General features: G+C 33.0%; 1 protein-coding gene across 1 annotated transcript in view; it reads left to right on the top strand.

The window, feature by feature from the left end:
* Window positions 1–934: 934 nt before the first annotated feature.
* Window positions 935–20,448, top strand: part of Eaat1 (Excitatory amino acid transporter 1) — a 144,119-nt gene continuing 124,605 nt past the window's right edge. Inside the window, exon 1 of the mRNA XM_089639017.1 lies at window positions 935–1,171. The gene's annotated coding sequence lies outside the window, so the exon portion shown is untranslated. The remainder of the gene's footprint in view (window positions 1,172–20,448) is intronic.

Raw genomic sequence — 20,448 nt, 5'->3', positions numbered from 1 at the left:
TACTTGGACAACACCTTCCATAGCTTTTTCCTGTCGACTCGGTCGTATGCTTTTTGTAGATCTACAAAGGCACAGAAAAGTTTCTGGTTTTTTGCCAGAAACTTCTCAGTGAGCATACGCAATGAGAAGATCTGGTCCATGCACCCCCTTCCACTCATAAAAGCACCTTGCACATCCCATATTTTATCTTTTGTTTCCTTTCTTACTCTTTCAATCAAAATTCTACCATACAGCTTGCCAACTGAACTTAGCAGGCTAATAGCCCTATGATTCCCACATTCCATACGTGACCCTTTACCTTTGTATAATGGCATTATCACAGCCCTTCTCCAGTCTAAAGGCGTATAACCTTCCTTTAAACATTGGTTAAAAAGATTGCACAACCATGTGAGAATTATACGGCTACCTCCTTTAAAATATACAGCATACTTTTGAGTATTTTGTAACCGGTAATTTTTGTACCTGTACTCATTGTACCCAGTAACGAAAAGTACTGACAGGACCCACCTCTAATTGAAATGAATCAGATTAATCCTTCACATCAGATAAGTTTGGAATTCAAACCCTTCTTTTAATGTTGGTAAAAATGCTTATACATACAATTACGTATGAGTTTTATTTCCTCTAATTGAATCATTCTTTGATCTGAGAAATATATGAGGTACACCTAATCTATCTAAAGATCTAAGGCTAGCTGAAATAAGTATGAGTAGGTACTTATTCAAAGATTTTTATGAATATATTGAGTATTTTTTGTTGTTGTCATAAAACGCGGTTGAAAAACGCGGCCACTCGCATTGAGGAGGGAATAACATATTATAGTGTCGCCTATTGCATATTATGTGGAGCGATCGAGTTTAGAAGTAAAGATGGTGAAGGAGGGGGGGAGGGATTGGCGCTACTGTTCTCGTTGGCAAACTCCAGCCATTGCCCCTCTGCGCTCTAAGTCAGTATTCGACCGGCCATTGCGACGCGCGCACTGCAAACGTTGCTATATCTCACGCGCCACGGAAAAAGCCGCGCGAATAGCGAAAAATAAACAATAATACATTTTCCCGCGCGCTCCGAGTTTACGGTTGTGCCGCGAACCTAGCACGCGCCTAGCCACCCGTCAAGTGTCCCACGACTGTGACTTCTAGCTCCTGGAGACGGAGGCACTCGCGCTCAACAGGTACGAACTTTACACTAACTTCACAGTGTTACCACAAATTATATTATTTGAATTTAAAAATGGTGCTAAAATTTGAACGAGTATGTAGGTACCTACTCAATAAATAAGTAGGAAGGAATTTAATGTTTTACAATAAAAGGCTTTGAGTAGGTAGGTACTCGGTACTCGATAAATAGGTAAGAACTTTTCGCTTTTCAGTGTTACGACTAATAAATTATTTGAATATTTAAATTGTTCGAAAACTTGCCTTGAGTAGGTACCTACTCAATAAACCGGTAAAAACTTTGCACTTCAGAGTGTTTTCGTGAAATTATTTGAATTTTATATATTGTTCGAAAGCTGGAATTATCGAGTAGGATCCGACTCAAGTAGGACTTAATTTTTTTTTTCTTTCTCCTTTTAAACCATTTGAGGATTTCTATGTAGAGATTTGAAATTGAATTGAACCATTTCTGGATTTAGCATAATATGTAAATTAAAAACATATATTTAACACTTGTTCTTCAGCTAAATAAATTACACGGAAATACTTATGACGTTACGACGTCAAAAATTTACGTTTGATAAAGTTATTTTGTAAAACGCTAGTCTTAGAAATGAAAAAAAAAGAATTATATTGTAATCGTTAAATAGTTGCATTTTTTTACAATTAAATTCATGTACACTCGTATTTCTTAACAGCTTCTTATTTCACAATGGAAATTGAAGATTGAGCTGAAAATAATTATAGATGATTATGTTAATATTTTGCAAACACTTTTTTTTCAAAAAATATTTTTTTTCTCTTATTTTTTGACAGTTATTATTTTATAGTTTTCATAATAATAATACTATAATAACATAATGTTGATTGACTAGATGATCATTTGTGGAAAAGTGAGTGGAAGGGTTAAGTTTTTCCTTTGGGGAAGATTTAACCCGGACAACTAAATCGGAAGTTAAAAAAAATATAATAATATTATGAATGTTTCGCAGCTTCATAACTCACGACGGAAATATCTATGACAAGTAGTTACATGGATATAGATACTTCTTAACCCAAAGTTCGTTACGCCAGAGCTTACCCTTGAAGAGATTTTAGTGGAAAATACGTGATTCTAAACGCAAGGATTAAAAAAATTAACCAGTTTTAAAACACTTTTTTTTGAGAAATAAGTATTTAAAAATATGTTTTTTTGGTTTGACTGAGGATTGAACCTTCATCCCCAGGGACTACTTTATATTTTGTAGTTAAATTTTTATTTTTTTTAAATATCAAACCGTTTTGCATAAAACATTTTAATGGTAAGGACTTGTTTTCATTAATCTCAAATATAAATAACTTACATCCGTAGGGATCCTATTAGAAACATTTGAGATTTTAGTAATACGTTCATCAGAAATAATTAAAATATGAGCGTCCAACAAACCTCCATTATTAGAGTCTAATGTTGATGTTAATATCAAACTTTGATTTGTTGTTAATATCAAACTATAATTTACACAAAAATTCAAATGCAACTTTGTTATCAAATGGATATTCAGCGCCGTTTTGTTATTTGGCAGTTGACAGGTTGTGTCAAAAAAAAAAACAAAATGGCGCTGCAAGTCTATTTGATGACTTTGTCAAATGTGAATTTCTTCGAAACAACTGGGTTTTACTTATGTAATAAACAAACAGAAAAATTTCTGTGGGTGGCTTTGTTTTTTATAAAAATCTACAGTCATATTCCGTGAATAGTGAACTTTTCACTATATACTTAAGATAAAGCACCATATACCCTTTTCGCACCCTTTTAACGGAATTGAAAGCAACAAAGTTTCGATATTGAAGGGCGATACTGAAAGTATCTACTACTAGTTTAATATCTGTTTCGACTTATTTTAACTTACGGCAGTGTTGTTATTTTTCAACACGAAAAGTTAATGTTGACAATTTTGTAGTTTGTGTGTGGTTTTATTTTATTTCGCGTGGAAAATGTAAATCCTCATCACCGATTGGACACTGATAGTTTTATCTTATTTCACGTGTGAAATGTAAATCCTTATCAATGATTGGACACTGATAGTTTTATCTTATTTCACGTGTGAAATGTAAATCCTTATCAATGATTGGACACTGATAGTTTTATCTTATTTCACGTGTGAAATGTAAATCCTTATCAATGATTGGATACTGATAGTTTTATCTTATTTCACGTGTGAAATGTAAATCCTTATCAATGATTGGACACTGATAGTTTTATCTTATTTCACGTGTGAAATGTAAATCCTTATCAATGATTGGACACTGATAGTTTTATCTTATTTCACGTGTGAAATGTAAATCCTTATCAATGATTGGACTCTGATAGTTTTATCTTATTTCACGTGTGAAATGTAAATCCTTATCAATGATTGGATACTGATAGTTTTATCTTATTTCACGTGTGAAATGTAAATCCTTATCAATGATTGGATACTGATAGTTTTATCTTATTTCACGTGTGAAATGTAAATCCTTATCAATGATTGGATACTGATAGTTTTATCTTATTTCACGTGTGAAATGTAAATCCTTATCAATGATTGGATACTGATAGTTTTATCTTATTTCACGTGTGAAATGTAAATCCTTATCAATGATTGGATACTGATAGTTTTATCTTATTTCACGTGTGAAATGTAAATCCTTATCAATGATTGGACACTGATAGTTTTATCTTATTTCACATGTGAAATGTAAATCCTTATCAATGATTGGACACTGATAGTTTTATCTTATTTCACGTGTGAAATGTAAATCCTTATCAATGATTGGACACTGATAGTTTTATCTTATTTTACGTGGGAAATGTAAATCCGATTAATTGTTGTTTTTAAATTCATCCAATTGAATTTCGATTTTGTTTTCTGAATGAACGCTTGAAATGGAATATTGGAGGTGGAAATCAACCCATTTCACGACATCTGTTCTAACTGAAACTCGGCTGATAGACTCGATGTCGACGTCAATCTAATACATTTTTTGTTGAACTCATGCATACACGCATTTTTCGGAAATTTGATGACTTACTTCACAATTACAATTTACAGCAGTAAAATTACGTAATAAATGTGTGTACCATCCAATATGAATTTGGACTAGTTGTTAGCGTTAATAACTTCACTCTGTAGGGAGGAAGGTTTAATCCTCAACAAACCAAAACAAAATTAAATTAAAGGCATTTTTCAGTAAAAATAGATTTAAAAAAGAATAAAATTGAGTCTATATTCAAACACATAGGATTCTAATTGGAATCGTATGAGAATTGTCTATATATGCATTAATGCCTTCAATATTCTGACGATCGAATTTTTAAACTTTAAAACTCCCCACAAAAAATAATTTCCATCAGGGCCTATGTTATCTTTGGGAATGCTGTGTGAACAGTCTTTTTGAGGAGAGAAAGGAGTGAAAATGAACCTTGAAGAGTTCCATGTTGAACCGTTGGACTCAAGAACCATGTAATAAATGTCAACCATGTAATAAATGTCAACCATGTAATAAATGTCAACCATGTAATAAATGTCAACCATGTAATAAATGTCAACCATGTAATAAATGTCAACCATGTAATAAATGTCAACCATGTAATAAATGTCAACTATAAAATAATAAATGTAATACTCATGTAATAAATGTCAACCCAGTACAAATGTTGGGCGCGCGTTTAGCGTGTTTCCCGAATATGCACCGGCGCCGAAGAAATCGATAACGCAGTTCAGTTCCTCGGAGCATCTTTCAATGAAATACCGGTAGAAGAAATACAGGTTTCTGATCTCAACTTTAAAGACTGCAATAACCGGTATCTATCAAGCTGACCGCCCGTTTCTGCACAGAGTCAAGGGTTTCAATTAGTCCGGGCTCCAGACCAGAGGTGGCTGCTAAATTCAATGGTGGGACGAACTGTGAGCTCTGGCGTTATGAAATTTACCTGATAACATACACTATACGATAACAATTTGATTATAATAAATATATTTCTTTTCAAGCAAATTTTTATTTCAGCCATTATTCAACAACAGATTTCCATTTAATTTCAATTTTGGTTTACGGAAACTATTTTACGCCCGCTTGGTTACTGCATTATTGCTAACCTAACTTGGTGACAGGATAATATACCAAAATGACAATTTAACATACCTTTAAAAAGTGACGTTAAGTTATTTTTTTAATATTCATTATCGCCCTATCGGGCTTGTACAGAGGAAATTGACAATTTATGTACGTAAGTGTAACATAATACATGGATTATAGCATAACTATGTACAAAAAAATAAAAATCAAATGCTAATACTAACATCAAACCCAAATAATAACACCTAATATTGTAAAAAAAGCAAAATATAGAGTAAGTATGTACATTATACATTCGTATATGCATATAATTATTCACGTTTGTTGCAAACCAGTAAGACTGAAAACAGGAAAATTATTTACTCGCAAGGTAAATAAAAAATTGTATTATAAAACAAATGTTTAAAAAAGAAGAAAAATAATGTCTATTGTATCTATAGAAAAAAAAACTAATAAGTAATGGCAAAATGTCAACGCCGTAATTAATATCGAATTTAAATAATAGTATGTACTTGAAATTGTAAAGTAAATCAAAGTACAGGGTTTTCCAATAAGAGGTGTTATTTTGATATTCAATCGTAAAATATCAATGATTTCGTTGCTTGTGTGGCACGTAGCACCATTTTGTTGAAAGTAAACGTTGTCCAGATCAGTACTATCCAATTCCGGCCATAAAAAATCATTAATCATCTCTCAGTAGCGCAATCCATTCACCATAACTGTTGCTCCAGCCTCATTTTCGAAAAAGTAAGGAACAATGACTCTGCCGGACCATAAACCGCACCAAACAGTCACACGTTGTGGATAAAGAAGCTTTTCAACAATAACTCTTAGGTTTTCCGAGCCTCAGATGTAACAATTTTGCTTGTTGACGAAGCCACCGAGGTGGAAATGGGCCTCATCACTCAAGATGATTTGCATTTGATTCACTCAAGTGAATTTTAATAATTTCAATGCGTTGTTCAAGCGTGTATCGTTTCATTTTTATTAATGGCGTAGTTTTTACTTGTCAAATGTCCATGACAAATGACAGCTTTAAAAGTAACATCTACTGAAATAGCGGGCTATTCAAAATAACACCTCTTATTGGAAAACCCATAATAATCAAGTATGACCGTACATGCATACAGTCAGTGATATGCGTCTAAAAAAAATAACAAATAAACTAAGGAATATGTGAGTTTATGAAAAGTAATGAAACAAAAACACGTTAAAATAGATTACATAGATAAGGTTTATGAGGTTTTTTTCTTGCTTTAAATCACTTTTTAAAGGTGTGTCGAATTGTCATTGTGTAGACTTATCATGGAACCATCTAACTTATACGTACAATGGATTTAATGTTAATGATGTGAAAGAAAAAGCATGTAGATATATTTCCCAACCACCCAGTTTGGGGTGGGTCCAGGGGTGGTGTTTGATGGCACTCGAACGAGCCGCTGTTTACACTGCTCTACAACGTCTCACTTCTCAGCATTTGAATCTCTCTAATCTCCGTTATCTCCGTACCGCAGAGGCGTGCAACCATTTAATGTTCATTTATATATTATTAATTTTTTAAAGTTACCTAATTCACGAATGAAATATTTTGAAACTTCTACCCGAGTTAGGACTCTAACTAACTAACTAACCATCACCCAGTTTCCCCGCAGGGGTAGGCAGAGAGGACGGACCGCCAAACAACTCGGTCTTGGCACACACTCCTTGCCTTATTCACATTCATAAATCGTCTCATACATACTCTTCTATTATTCTGACTCTTGACATGGCCCGACTCGAGTATCTGATTCACTTGGTCGTGCCATGTCTTCTTCGGGCGTCCCCGACTTCTGTTACCATTCACATTAGCATCGTATATTCTCCTTACACTCCTTACTCATAAAGCCTTGCACTGTTTGCGGATCTCCTCATTTCTCACACGATCATACATGGCCACACATACGCCTCAGGGATCTCATTCAGTCTACTTTCATCCCAGTGGGACTCTTGTGCGGTATAAATATAAATGTAGGTACACGACAAGTCTATCGTCGTATCACCGTGCATAGATTGTACAGGTTCTGTTTATATTTGTGTTGAAATTATATATTGCCTGAATGAACACTGATAAAGACTTACGCAACGGACATTTTTATAGCAATTCTGTTGTTCATGGCCATCACCTTATCACAGAGTTCAAACAACAGTCGGTAGCGCTACTGAACCTAAAATAATATAACTAAAAGGTATGCCACGGGGAATAGGGAAATTTGTTGAGTACACATATTATCTGTCAAGAAAATATTGAAAAATAGAGAACGCCACAAGTGAATCAGGCGATGCAAAGCGGAGTAATGCTAAATCATGTGTTTTTAGCTTGATAATTAGTTCTAGAAAGCCTAAAAATATTTTAAAAAAGTCTTTTTAAAAAAAATAAAGTATCAGGCATATAAAAAATGCTTTGAAGTTTAAATTCTCCGTCTTACGAACCCTTTTCAGATTTGCTTTGGTTGTATAATGTGAGAAATTAAGTTCTTTATAGCATGATCAGAAAACATTTCGAAATATTTTTTTTTCTTTAAAAAAAAAAAAGACAAACATTCCTGTATAAAAATATCTCCACAATTACCGGAAATGGTGCTTGTGTTGTGATGGAGGACTTAGCCAGCCGATGACTCAAACGCGATGTCAACTCAGTCACATAGCGGTCCATGTACTTATATATGTATAACCTAACCTAACATTACCTTCACAAAATACAATAAAACGTGCATTTTGGCGATTTTTTTGCATTTAAATCTTAACAGGCGGCTGGTGTTGCTCAGTATTTGTGTGAGTATTTGCCCGTTTCCGAGTTTTCACATTAAGGCGATGCACTAAGACGTGTAATATTTTAAATTAAGCCGCTATCAATAACACCCCTTACGTAGATGGCGATAAGGTTTAAATTCCCGCTTAACACCATCCGCCTGTTTTGATTTATGCAAGAAAAAAACATGGCCAAAAAGTGCCTTTTATTTTATTTTGTGGATGTTCAGGCATAAATATTTTTTTTCCGCATTTTATAAATAACTTAATTTGCCACATTATACAATAAAATCATAACCGAAAATGGATTCGTAAGTATGAAATTTTGAACTTTAAAGCAGTTTTCTAGGCTTATATCTACATTTTTTTTTCTGGGCTTATAAAAACTTTAAGATTATTTCAAAGGTCAAGATGTATTCTACTCGCAGTATTTAATTAAAGCATCTGAAATATTTCTAGGCGAACAAATTTTCAAACCAAAAACACGTGATTTTGCATTACTACGTATGGCAATCTCTTTAAATTTCTATATGACAACACCAAGATGGTTCAAATTATAGACATGTAAATTGATTGATTTGCCCTAACACGAAATCTGGATACCTTCTCAAAAAATCAAACCAAAAAAAATAAAAATATTTTTAAATACGTCTGACTATTACTATTGTGTACTATTACGATACGTTGAGTGTTTTAAGCATATTTTCCCATTTCGCAAATTTTTTGAGAGATCTTTCGTCATAATGTGCCATAAGCTTCCGGATTCCACAACGTAATACTAGAAGTCAGGATTAATTTCAGTGCAGAAATTCTGGGACTAACTACCATATGTATTCCTCTTTGCCCAGAATACTAATGGAGGGAAACAATTATACCAAGTCAGTGGACATCTTCAATTTATCTTTAAACAAATATAAAATGTTGTTAATGAAGCAATTCAGTTATGTACAATAAATAATGTATATTTCTTAATATTCTTATGTAAAAGCCCCGAAAAAGGGCGTTAATTAATAAATACATATTTTTAGAACCTAAAAATATGGGATAAAGGGGGATATCTAGGTGGATTAATTAATTTATATATTTATTGCGGTTACCGGATAACTCAGCAAAATGACAATTCAAAACACCTATAAAAAGTGTTATAAAGTTATTAAAAAAGATGAAACGAAAACAAGGTTAAATAATAATAAAATAATAATAATAAGTGTTTTATTATCTTTTTTTGTGTAACAAATAGATATAATGATATCCTCACTGGGATCTCCCGTGCTGAGGATTTCATTTACATATTATGTATAATTTAATTATAAGAAAATTAATATTACATCAAAGTTACAAATAAATTTAATTATGAACAAATATCATGCAATATATATATATATTTTTTTTAGTAATTTTAAAATAAGTAACATATTTTTTGAAGTAAAATAGGTTACATATGCAACTGTTTAACCTAGTTTTTGTTTTATCACATTTTGAGGAGTTATCATGGAACCATTTATTGCATCTCACTATACATAAATCACGTTTTTTCTCATAAAAAATAACCTAAGCCTGTATCGAGGTTAACAATTTAAATTTGAGTGAAGCAAACATAGAGTAATCACAAAGTTAAAATAATACTACTACATACAAACACTATATATTTAAAAAAAATTATTTGATGTGTTACGAGATGGGTAATTTGACAGAATATTGTAATAATATCATTGGCTATAAACCACAGTAAGCAGTTTTATATGTTTCCATATTAATATTATGAGTAATGGTATTAATTAAGTAATATAATAAATGTATATAAACACACCAATCACTCCACCGTTTAAAAACATTGATGTACTTATTATAGTTAATTTTTTTGTTTGTTTATTTTTTGTTTGATTTTTTGTCAATGCGTTGTAAAGCCAAGCTGTAGAAATTATTTTTTAATAATAAACTAATGTTTATAAGACAAGTTTTTTATTCATAGCACAAAGGATAACAAATTATTATAAGCATTGCTTGTTATATATTTTCGCCTGTAATCAACCAAATTTATAATAAGCACTACTTGTACATATTGAATTATTTGGCGGGTTGTAAGCCGACGTAGCTCAGTGGTCCAGAGCACCTGACCGGACATCAGAAGGTGCGGGTTCAATTCCCGTCAGCGGCATTTATTTTTACTCGGGAGATATTTTCAATTTGTATGGATATTTCAGGCGAGTAATTAATGTTTATAAATTTGTTATCCTTGATGTAGAAATGTTTAATTAGTAATTGAGATTCTGTTGACAAATAAATATGTTATTATTTGATATAGTCGTCACTTAATAAAGCTTGAAAATTGTTATGTTATTATTTGATATAGTCGTCACCTAAAAAAGATTGAAAATTGTTATGTTATTATTTGATATAGTCGTCACTTAAAAAAGACTGAAAATTGTTTTGTTATTATTTGATATAGTCGTCACTTAAAAAAGCTTAAAAATTGTTATGTTATTATTTAATATAGTCGTTACTTAATAAAGCTTGAAAATTGTTTTGTTATTATTTGATATAGTCGTCACATAATAATGCTTGAAAATTGTTTTGTTATTATTTGATATAGTCGTCACATAATAATGCTTGAAAATTGTTTTGTTATTATTTGATATAGTCGTCACTTAATAAAGCTTGAAAATTGTTATGTTTTAAGAACTAACAAAAGCCAACACGTCGCCGAGGTGCGTATCGCATTTCACATTCGTGTTTGCAATTCACACAATCTAATATTATGATAAAAATAAAATACAAAACTTTAGGCGCTGTATTTTTTATCGCCTAGCCAAAATGCTTCTAATTAAATGGCAAACAAAACGTTCTGGTGTTGAGTGATAATTTATTTCCAAAATATACGAGATGAAACTGGTTTAGAAAAAAAAAGTTATTCATTATTATTTAAAACGTTCATCAAATATTTGATTTACTGTCCGCTGTCGGAGGTATGCAAGATAAAATGAATTAATCGCTAAGTTGTAATTTTTTTTATTAAAAACAATTTTATTTTAAACGGCTTCATGTACAATATTACAGATATCATATATTTAGAGTGGTAGATACTCTCAGTATCGCCCTGGTGTAAGACAACAATTCAGAATGGAAAACGCTGCTTGAATAGGCCTTAGCCGCGCTTGGTGATAAGATCTGAATAATCAGGTACTTCCTATCCGCCATCTTACCATCTCTTTTCCCTCCAGTCTCTAAAATGCTTTTTTTAAAGGTAAATTAAGGAATATTTCAAAGCTTCACAGCTCTTGATGAAAATGACATATCGAACAAAAAATAATTGCTTTAACCCAGAAAATTCAGAAAGAAAAAGTTGAGCAAATTTCAAGACGCTAGAGCTCACCGTTCGAGAGATATTTTGCTTTATACTCTCAAGAGAATGCTTTTTCCAACTACATAGCATGCACAAAATATATATGTATCGTATAATTATCTGATATTGAAGTGGAATTTTTTGTGGTTCCCAACATTAAAGAACGAACAGGTTTTACTGAAGTAAAAAAGATCTTCCGAACGTCGGAACAAGAGACGTTTTTTATCGTTAACGATTTATCAGAAATAGCAATTATATCTTGAATAACCGTTGAACTAAACTCTGATGTTAAAAAAATCTGCAATAATTATACACTATACAAAACGGTTTTTAATCTTATTATAATTAATATTTTGTCAATTTGTATAGCGCCGTTTTCGTGAAAAATCACTTCAAGGGCGCGGTACAAATATTTTTTTAAAATAATTAATACTGAAACTACTACTGACTTAAAACTAGTGACTTATATCTGAGACTTATATCTAGTGACTTACGACTAAGTCATGTAAATACGTAGAAACTTACAACTAACATTAATATTTATTTATTCATTTATTCTTGGCTAATTTATATAGCGTCGCTTTTGTGAGACATCACCTCACCTCATCACCGCGTTTTTATAATTAAGGCGAAGCTTAATGCTAAATCACTATTTTGATTAATCTTTATAACGAATTGGTGTACATTATGAATACCAAAAAATATGCTTTAGATAAATTGTAAGTTTTCCTATCGTTTCGCTTGAATAGAATACAAATAAAAAAATAGATTACTCAATAAAAAATATAAATGTAAATTACTAAAAAAAAAACTTTTTCAAAAGAAATGTATGAACGCGTAAAGTAAACTACTTGATAAAAATTACAGTATTATAGCCAAGATTATCTGTGACAGTTTCACCTGATAAACTTTTTTGCTTTCTTATAAAGTTTACAAAATAAATAAAAACCAGTTTTGTGCTTGAAATCGAACGTTTCTAGACTCCGTTTGTCAAGCGATTTTAATGCCTATTACCTACAATATAAGGTATACCAAGAATATACACATTTTTGGATTGTAGCTACCTCTTAATTTTAGAACACAAGTGCGAAATGCGCCCAATGGGTTATATATCTTAAATGAATGCGACATTTTTTGAATATATACACTTATTACGCGTCTGTCTGTCTGTGCGTTTGGTTCTTCTAAACTACGCAACGAATTGTGATAGGGTTTTCACTATCATTTAGAAAATTTCTTCCGGAAGGTTTATATATATAACACATGCATACTTGATTTATAGAAAGTAGAGAAAAGTTGATGTTTTATAATCAAGTCGTAAAAACGTTAACGCTGGGTATACTTTGCGATGTTCATCAATGTACTACAGAATTGTACGAGTATTTCTTAAATAGGCCTAACAACCTCAAAACTTTACACCAAACAATGAATAAGTCTCCAAGTAACGCCGGGTATACGTCACTTATATATAAAATTGCGCGAATGTGTATGAAAGGCTGATCCTTTGCTAGGATTTGTTTGGTTTTCTGGAGAGAAACCTATCATGAAATGCACCTATTGTAACGCTCCTTGTGCTATTTTTAGTTAAATTGGGAGTTCAGTCAGCACTTGCTAAAAGTGTGGACTAGAGTAACTAAGTATGTTGTATTATAGCGTAATAGAGGGTACAGGGGCGGTCGATGAGTTTCTAAGCAAAGAAAGCAAATTTGAAAATGACCGGTGGGAAGATATGGAGTTATTTCTGAACGCTATTCATATATGTATACATATTAATTAATAACAACGTTTACTTTTCCCTACATTTCTGTCAGACTGGTATCATTGCAAACTCACGTTACAATAATTTTATGGACAAAAGTAGATCGCGTACAATAGAGGGGATTTAGGGCTAAACCGGCGGCTGAGACCACCGGAGAGAGAATGAAATATTTGCCGCGCGAGTTTACAATGATACCAGTCTGACATAAATGTAGGGAAAATTAAAAGCTGTTATTATTTTCGGGAGATGTAGACTCCCTATAATTTACCCTACAATATTTTGAAAAAAGAATTAGTGATTACAGCACTTTTTGAATGGTTATTAACGATCAGATTTAAATATGCGAGTGTTATATTATTAGGATATTCGTTTTAACCCTACAGGCCTCGGAAGGACATTACTAGACACAAACATCATATTCCATTATAGCCTCTGAAGGACAGATCTGGCCGGGGCGTCAATACATCATAAAAGTATTTTTATCTTTTTTTTCTATAATTCGTAGATATGTGATATAATCGTCATTGGAAAGATAAATAATCATTCTTCACAGTTTACATCAAATGTTTTTACATTATTAAATGGATAAAATTTAAAAAAAATGGCAAAGAGCATGATAACGATTTTCGGCGTTTTTTCATTGACAGTTGAAAGTTTAAAAAATAGTTATAGTTTTTATTGTATAAACGGAATAAAAAATGAAGTGACAGTTTTATTATTTATTACCTACACAAAAGGAATATGTTTTATAAATTCGAATTATTTCAAAATTATGGACGTTCATAGTCAAAATATCCCGGTAAGTTTTTTTTGTTAACATTTTCATGTTTGCCAATGAAAAAATAATTGTTTGGAACGATCAATGTTTTTTCAAATGAAAATATTTCAAAGATAATTTAATCAAGTTTCTAAAATAGTATTTTTTGAACGACAACTTCAAAAATAAGGCGTACGTAGCACATGTTAGATACGTCGGAAGCATTCCGAAATTCCAAAAAAATTCACAATGTCGTTGGGTCTTGTTGGTAAAAATATTTAAAAACCTGAAGGGTTCAAACATGTACGTACTTTAAGATGATGAGGTTGGCTCGCACATCTAAAAAAAATGACTTTCTAGAATTATTCAAAAATCATGTATTTATTTTTAAAATAAAGTTTTTATGCGTATTTACACATCATGTTACAAAAAAAAAAAAACTTTCGGATAGTTTCAGAAATATCCAATTGAATGGATTTTATTGAGAAGCTGAAATACACAAAAATTCTCCAATTTTAGGACACCATATATAAGAAATATAACGGTTAATATGCCAGAGGCCTGAAGGGTTAAGACGTTCAATTGTTAAAGGAAAGCGTTTTTTCACTGGCAGTGCAATCAGTATTTGTAATGCTTACACGCCTCTGGTCTAGTACAGAAGTTGGGACGCAACAATATATTAATCCATAATGGCCGACATCCTGCAATGATGGCTCTTCGGTCTCATACTAGTCACAGTTAGTGAGACAGCACTGATATAGCCAGCAGCCATCAGCCGCCCATGTGATTATATCCACTACACGTGGAATGAAAAGATGCGACCACAATTTGCAAAGTTTAACAATAAACTGATTTACACATTGGTACCACCAATTTCTCAATTGTTGCAGTGAAATGGGGAACTACAGAACGGTAACTGTTCTCAAATTCTTGTAGAAGTTTTACTAAATCTCTTGGACCAGTTATTTCACAGAACTTAAACAATTCATCACAGTTATATTCAAGATGTTATAATTTAAGTACTCTGAAACAATCAATTGGCTCATAATAGAATATATCAGAATTTAGTTCAAACTTAAACAAAGCTTGAATATTCAAAATTCAAATTCAAATTCAAAAAAATATTTATTGCACAAAAATACAGAGTATAAAGGGCATAGCTTATAGGTTACATCCTATTTCTTCCAGCTAACCCAACAGTTACACGTTATATTACATAACCCAACAATTAGGTACGTAAATAAAAAATAAATAAAAACAGAGGTATTTAATTTATGTAAGGTATTAATTTAAGGTGTAGTGACATTTGTTTAAAAGAAATGTATTAAGTGATGATTTAAATTTAAGTATGTCGGTTATTTGTTTGATGCTACGTGGAAGGTTGTTATATACTTTAATGGCTATGTAGTGTGGTCCTTTTTGAATTATAGGTTTGTTTGCTTTTGGGATTAAAAAGTTTTCTGTGAACCTTGAAGTTTATTATTATTGATTTATTATTTATTATCTTTGAAATATGCGAAAACGTTCAAATTATGGCTTTAAGATTCAATCGAAGATCCATTCGCTACCCCCAAAAAAATTCTATAATTTTCCATGTTTTAATTTATAATTTATGTTCGCTAAATACCTTATAATGAACTTTTAAAATAATTTTCCCTCGAGATAGCTGGGAAAATCTGTAAAGGTGATTTTTAAGTTGTTCCTATACTCGTAAGTCCACAATTAAAAGGCCTTAATCTTTCGTATTTATGGTTGGTTAGGTTAGGTCCGCTAAATACCTTATATATACTTATGAAGAACGTCTTAATTGATTCGGTCCTCGAGGTAGCAGAGAAAATCTGCCCAGGGCCTCGATTCTCGACGAAGTCATTCTACACGAACAACGAGTGGTTCGATCCACTTTGGAATTTGGCGTATGAAATTATTTACCTTCGATGAGACTCAAGAATAAGAATGTCGACCAATGTATGTACTTTTGACAGCGATTGCGAGCGGCCTAGATTGGAGAATTAATAGCCAGGGTATTTTAAGGCTGTTCCCATACTTGTATATCCACAACATAAAGACCTTGATCTTTCGCGTTAATGCTTGATAAGTGTCCAGATTTATATACATTTTGCATATATTAATATCCCATATTGAATATTCTATCAGTATTTTTCTGCAACAAATCACTGTTGCACTTGTATCTTGGCAATTCAGACTGCATCAACAACCATATAGCTTCCCCGATAGACATTGGAGATAATGGACTTATGCTAAAGACGTCAGTTGACCGTGAGTCACATCACTCACACCAGTTAATGGACAACTGTTATGAGTTGTGAGTTACGAGTTGTATTAGCTATGAGCCCATTGCATCGGTGACCTAACTTGCAAGAGTTATCTACTTGTGAAATAGCATAACTTAATAATCGAGATCGCACATTGAATATAGACAAGTCCATCAAAACATGTTGTTAATTAATGCTATTAATATAGTTACATCTGTAAGAATTGTATTTGATTGCCAAACATACATACCATACTATTAATTAATCGGATATGTAGTGTATGTACTGATTGTCCTTGGAGCTTTGAAAGTGTTGCAAGTTGTAATGGTATTGTAGGTTTATTGGCCGTTTGTATTACTATTTATTAAGAGAGATGGAAAGGCTATAGACATACTGAAAGAATTGTAAATGCAGATAACTTCATTTATGGAGAACTGAAAGTGGTTGGTGTTAGCAAAAAAATGTCTGAAGAAGAAATGATTGCAGTCCACAATGGAGTGCCGATAACTTCTATGATGCATGGAAGTGAAGCATGGAATTGACAGAGGAATGGTGAAAATAGACTGAAAGCTGTGAAAATTAGAGAGTGTGTTAAAACCATGTATGATCGCGTGAGAAATTCGAAGATTCGCAAAGAATGCAAGGCGTAATGAGGAAGACTAAGAAATGGACGTTCAGGTGGTATGGACATGTACAGCAAATGAACGAAGAAAGGAGTGCAAGGAGAATATATGAGAGGAAGACACGGCACTACCAAGTGAACCAAACACTTGAGATGAGCCATGTAAAAACTCAGAATAATAGTGTATCTATGCGACGATGTATGAATGTGAATGAGGTAATGAGTGTGTGCCAAGACCGATTTGAGGTAGGATTTCCTTTCTGCCTACCTCTGCGGTGGAACGATGGGATGGTTAGTTAGTTAGTTATTCTATATCTTCAGTTTATCGTGATTGATTTTTTGGGGTTTTAAGCCGTGTTGCTCATTCCCCTCCTCTACCTTCAGATAGCCTGCAGGCATATTTATGATTAATTATGCAGGATGCGACCCAGTTTTAAAAATTTTGGACGTTTTAAAAAATGATAATAGTTATTACGGAAATTGGAAGACACCCGGGGAAACGAGACAAATTTGTTGCATGCTTTATTTATTGGTATAATTAGTTGAAAATTAATAGCAGAGATTTGTGCCAGAATTGCAGCAAATGGTGACGGAGTGCCAAAATATTTATTTCTTTCGGTTGCATTAATTTCTGTTAAGCTTTTCATTGGAAGTCTAATTCCTCTCACTAAAGAATGGCACATGGTGAAAAGTGAGGAAAAACAGGATTGCAGGTCGTTTCCTGATAAACCTTATTAATTACTAATATACCTGAACAGGACTAGGATTTTTATGAACACGCGATATATTATATTCGAATTTTACTAAAAGCTTATCAGGAAACTTAAGGGCCTGCAATCCCAATTTTTACCGGATTAACAACAATTTGAAGAGATTCTTGATTAATTAATAATAGGTACTCATTTTTGTTCCTGTCTGCGCAGCGAATGGTGACAGAGTGGCAGATTTTTTTTATATCTTTGGATGAATTAATTTTTGTACAGCATTTTTCAATAGAAGTCTAATTCCTCCCATAAAAAAAAAAATTATGTTAAAATTCTTATCAAGAGTTCCAACTTCTTCCAACCGTTTGGAGCCAGTGAGTCTATGACATTCCCAATTGAAGTATAAGTACTGAGGCTGAAGTTAAGTGGAATTCAGATTTGTGGAGTTAATATAAAAAAAAAGATTCGGTCATCAAACACAGCTAAAGCCATTGCACGCAACGTTTCAATTCTGAATGGTGATCTTACACCAGGGCGATCCTGATAGTATCTTCCACTCTGGAACATGCCGCAAGTATACTATATATTATTTTTAATGAATGAATTGTGAAATACCACAAAATCATTTAATAATTAAAAATGGTAGTTATAATTTATTTTATTACGTCGTATAGGAATTAGTAATATTGTATTATCAGGTAAAATTGCATTCTTTGAAGGCATCATTATTGTGGTAATGCAAAGAGGACACCGCGCATCGTAAATAATATTAAAAAAAATACACACCCATTGTTATCGGCAAAGAGGCACGTTGCTTTTTCAAGGATAACGAGAGAACATGAACTTGCGGACGACAGGAGTTAGCACTGTTTAAAGATAGGTACCATTCATTTCCAGAGGTTATTGTCCTCACGATTTTACAAAGTACAAGTTGATTGGGCGATTTTTTTACCATCGCTTGTCTTAAAAGATTAATGATGGACCATTTATTAGCTTATCACGTTCTTGTCATCTCTTTTCACACAAATGTTCTATGGCCTGTGCAAGAGACAATAGACTTGATTGTGATACCTAACTAAATCATACTTCATAATTGTCTATGTCAGCTGAGAAATGTCTCGGTTTTTTCTAGACTCAATGTCGCCTCTCTATATTGGTCACATACCTTGTCTACAAATGTCATATAATGTAGATACTTACAATGTGTTGGATGAGTCAGAGTTTGATTTCAATGGACTGTGCGTGTTAAGTTTTAACTTTTTATGCCTACACAAAGTCCCCTGTCACTGCCTGAGATGTGTAATTTTGTTTATTATCTTGAATTTTAACCCATAAACGATACGCAATTTGAATTTTTTGGAATGTATCTTTTTGGACAGTTTTACTGGACACCAAATTCCTGGGCAATCCATGAACTACTTATTAACATTAGCTGTTGCATACAGGCAGATAATTTCGTACATAAAAAAGCCCTTTTTTTTTGGTAAATTTTGTGATTCTTAAATGAAAACTGAAAAGTCAAATAACTCGTTAATAACCCCACAAGAGTCTCAACTGCTCCCAACCGAGACTATGGTATCCCCAAAAGTATGTTGTGAGGTTGAATGTAGTGGGGAGGGGAAGGAGATGGGAGAGAGGAAGGTGGAAATACCTGGCTATTCAAATTTAGGCACTGCCAAAGGCATGTTTTTTAAAGAAAGACAAACATTCCCGGGTTACGAATAACCTGACAATATTTGAAAATCTCCTACTAGCATCACAGTAAACGGAAAATGTTGCTTGAGTTGTAATGGAGGACTTGTCTAACCGAGGAATTGAACACACTACGCCTGTGTGGGACCCAAGTGCGATGTCAATTCAGCCACTGACCGACGTTTCAAGCAACGTTTTAATTCAGAATCAGATCGAAACTGAGAGTATATTTTAATCTGGAACGTGCCTCAAATATAATATATATTATTTTAATGGGTAAATTGTGAAATAACACAAATTAATCAAATACAATTTACCTGTGCACCCAGGAATTGAGACCGCGACCACCGGCTTGCCAGAGCCTTGCCCTCGACCAAGTAGGCCGTGATAATGAGTTTTAATAATAGCCACATATTTAACCAAAAAAATAGGACGAAAAACTCCCACGGAATGTTGGGTTGCATTATTTGGTTTGTGTGATATGATGCGGGTTGCAATACAGCTAAGAAGAAATCAAAAGTATTATTATGAGGAAATAACATCTGTTTTGCCAGCGAAGATTGCGCTACTGATAATCTGTTAAGCTTACTTAGTGCGACGACACGTGCGACGGTATTCTTTAAATCTGCATTGGTCTATTTTGGTTTGTTGAGGGAGACGGAAGATGGCTTCCTTCCTAATGACACTGATCGCCTAATGCTCCACTGCTAAGAGATGCAGCCGCTGAAACTGTGAAGTCGTACAACTATTATTATCTGATCTCGGAGAGTTGCCAAATATGTTACTGCCATAACTTTGAATGTCGCGAATTCTTACAAAATGCGGTTCGGATTTCATGTGATATAAAGATAATTTCAACGAGTTTCGCATTTTTTTGCTGAGATCGTCTGGCTTTAAAAAAATCTGGCCTCTCAAAACCGGGTAGTTTGTCTGATAGAATATCTGGATAGGCAGTTTGCGATCGGGCGGGAATTCTTAGTCTGTTGTCAATAAATCAGCGCAAAGACATCCGAAGAATTATCGTTTGAAGAACGGGAGTTGTTTCTGGCATTCTGGATGTAAAAATCAGGCTATCAGTCTCTTATAGATTCTTTGGAACATTCATAGACATGGTGTGAAAATGTTGTGTTCGTTTTATCAGTAAATCATTGGAAAGCGCTCTGAAGAACAAGAGTCAAGTTGAAACGCCAAATGCACTGTTATTATTGATTTTCTTGTGCTCATAATCTTGATTGAGGTCTAAAGAAGGCCGCTTATTTAGT

Source organism: Hesperophylax consimilis, chromosome 13 (genome assembly GCF_061612785.1).
Source record: "Hesperophylax consimilis isolate HC1 chromosome 13, BYU_Hcon_1.0, whole genome shotgun sequence".
NCBI classification, from domain to species: Eukaryota; Metazoa; Arthropoda; class Insecta; order Trichoptera; family Limnephilidae; genus Hesperophylax; species Hesperophylax consimilis.
The sequence above is the reverse complement of the archived record's forward strand: the minus strand, read 5'-3'. Positions and strand labels throughout refer to the sequence as shown.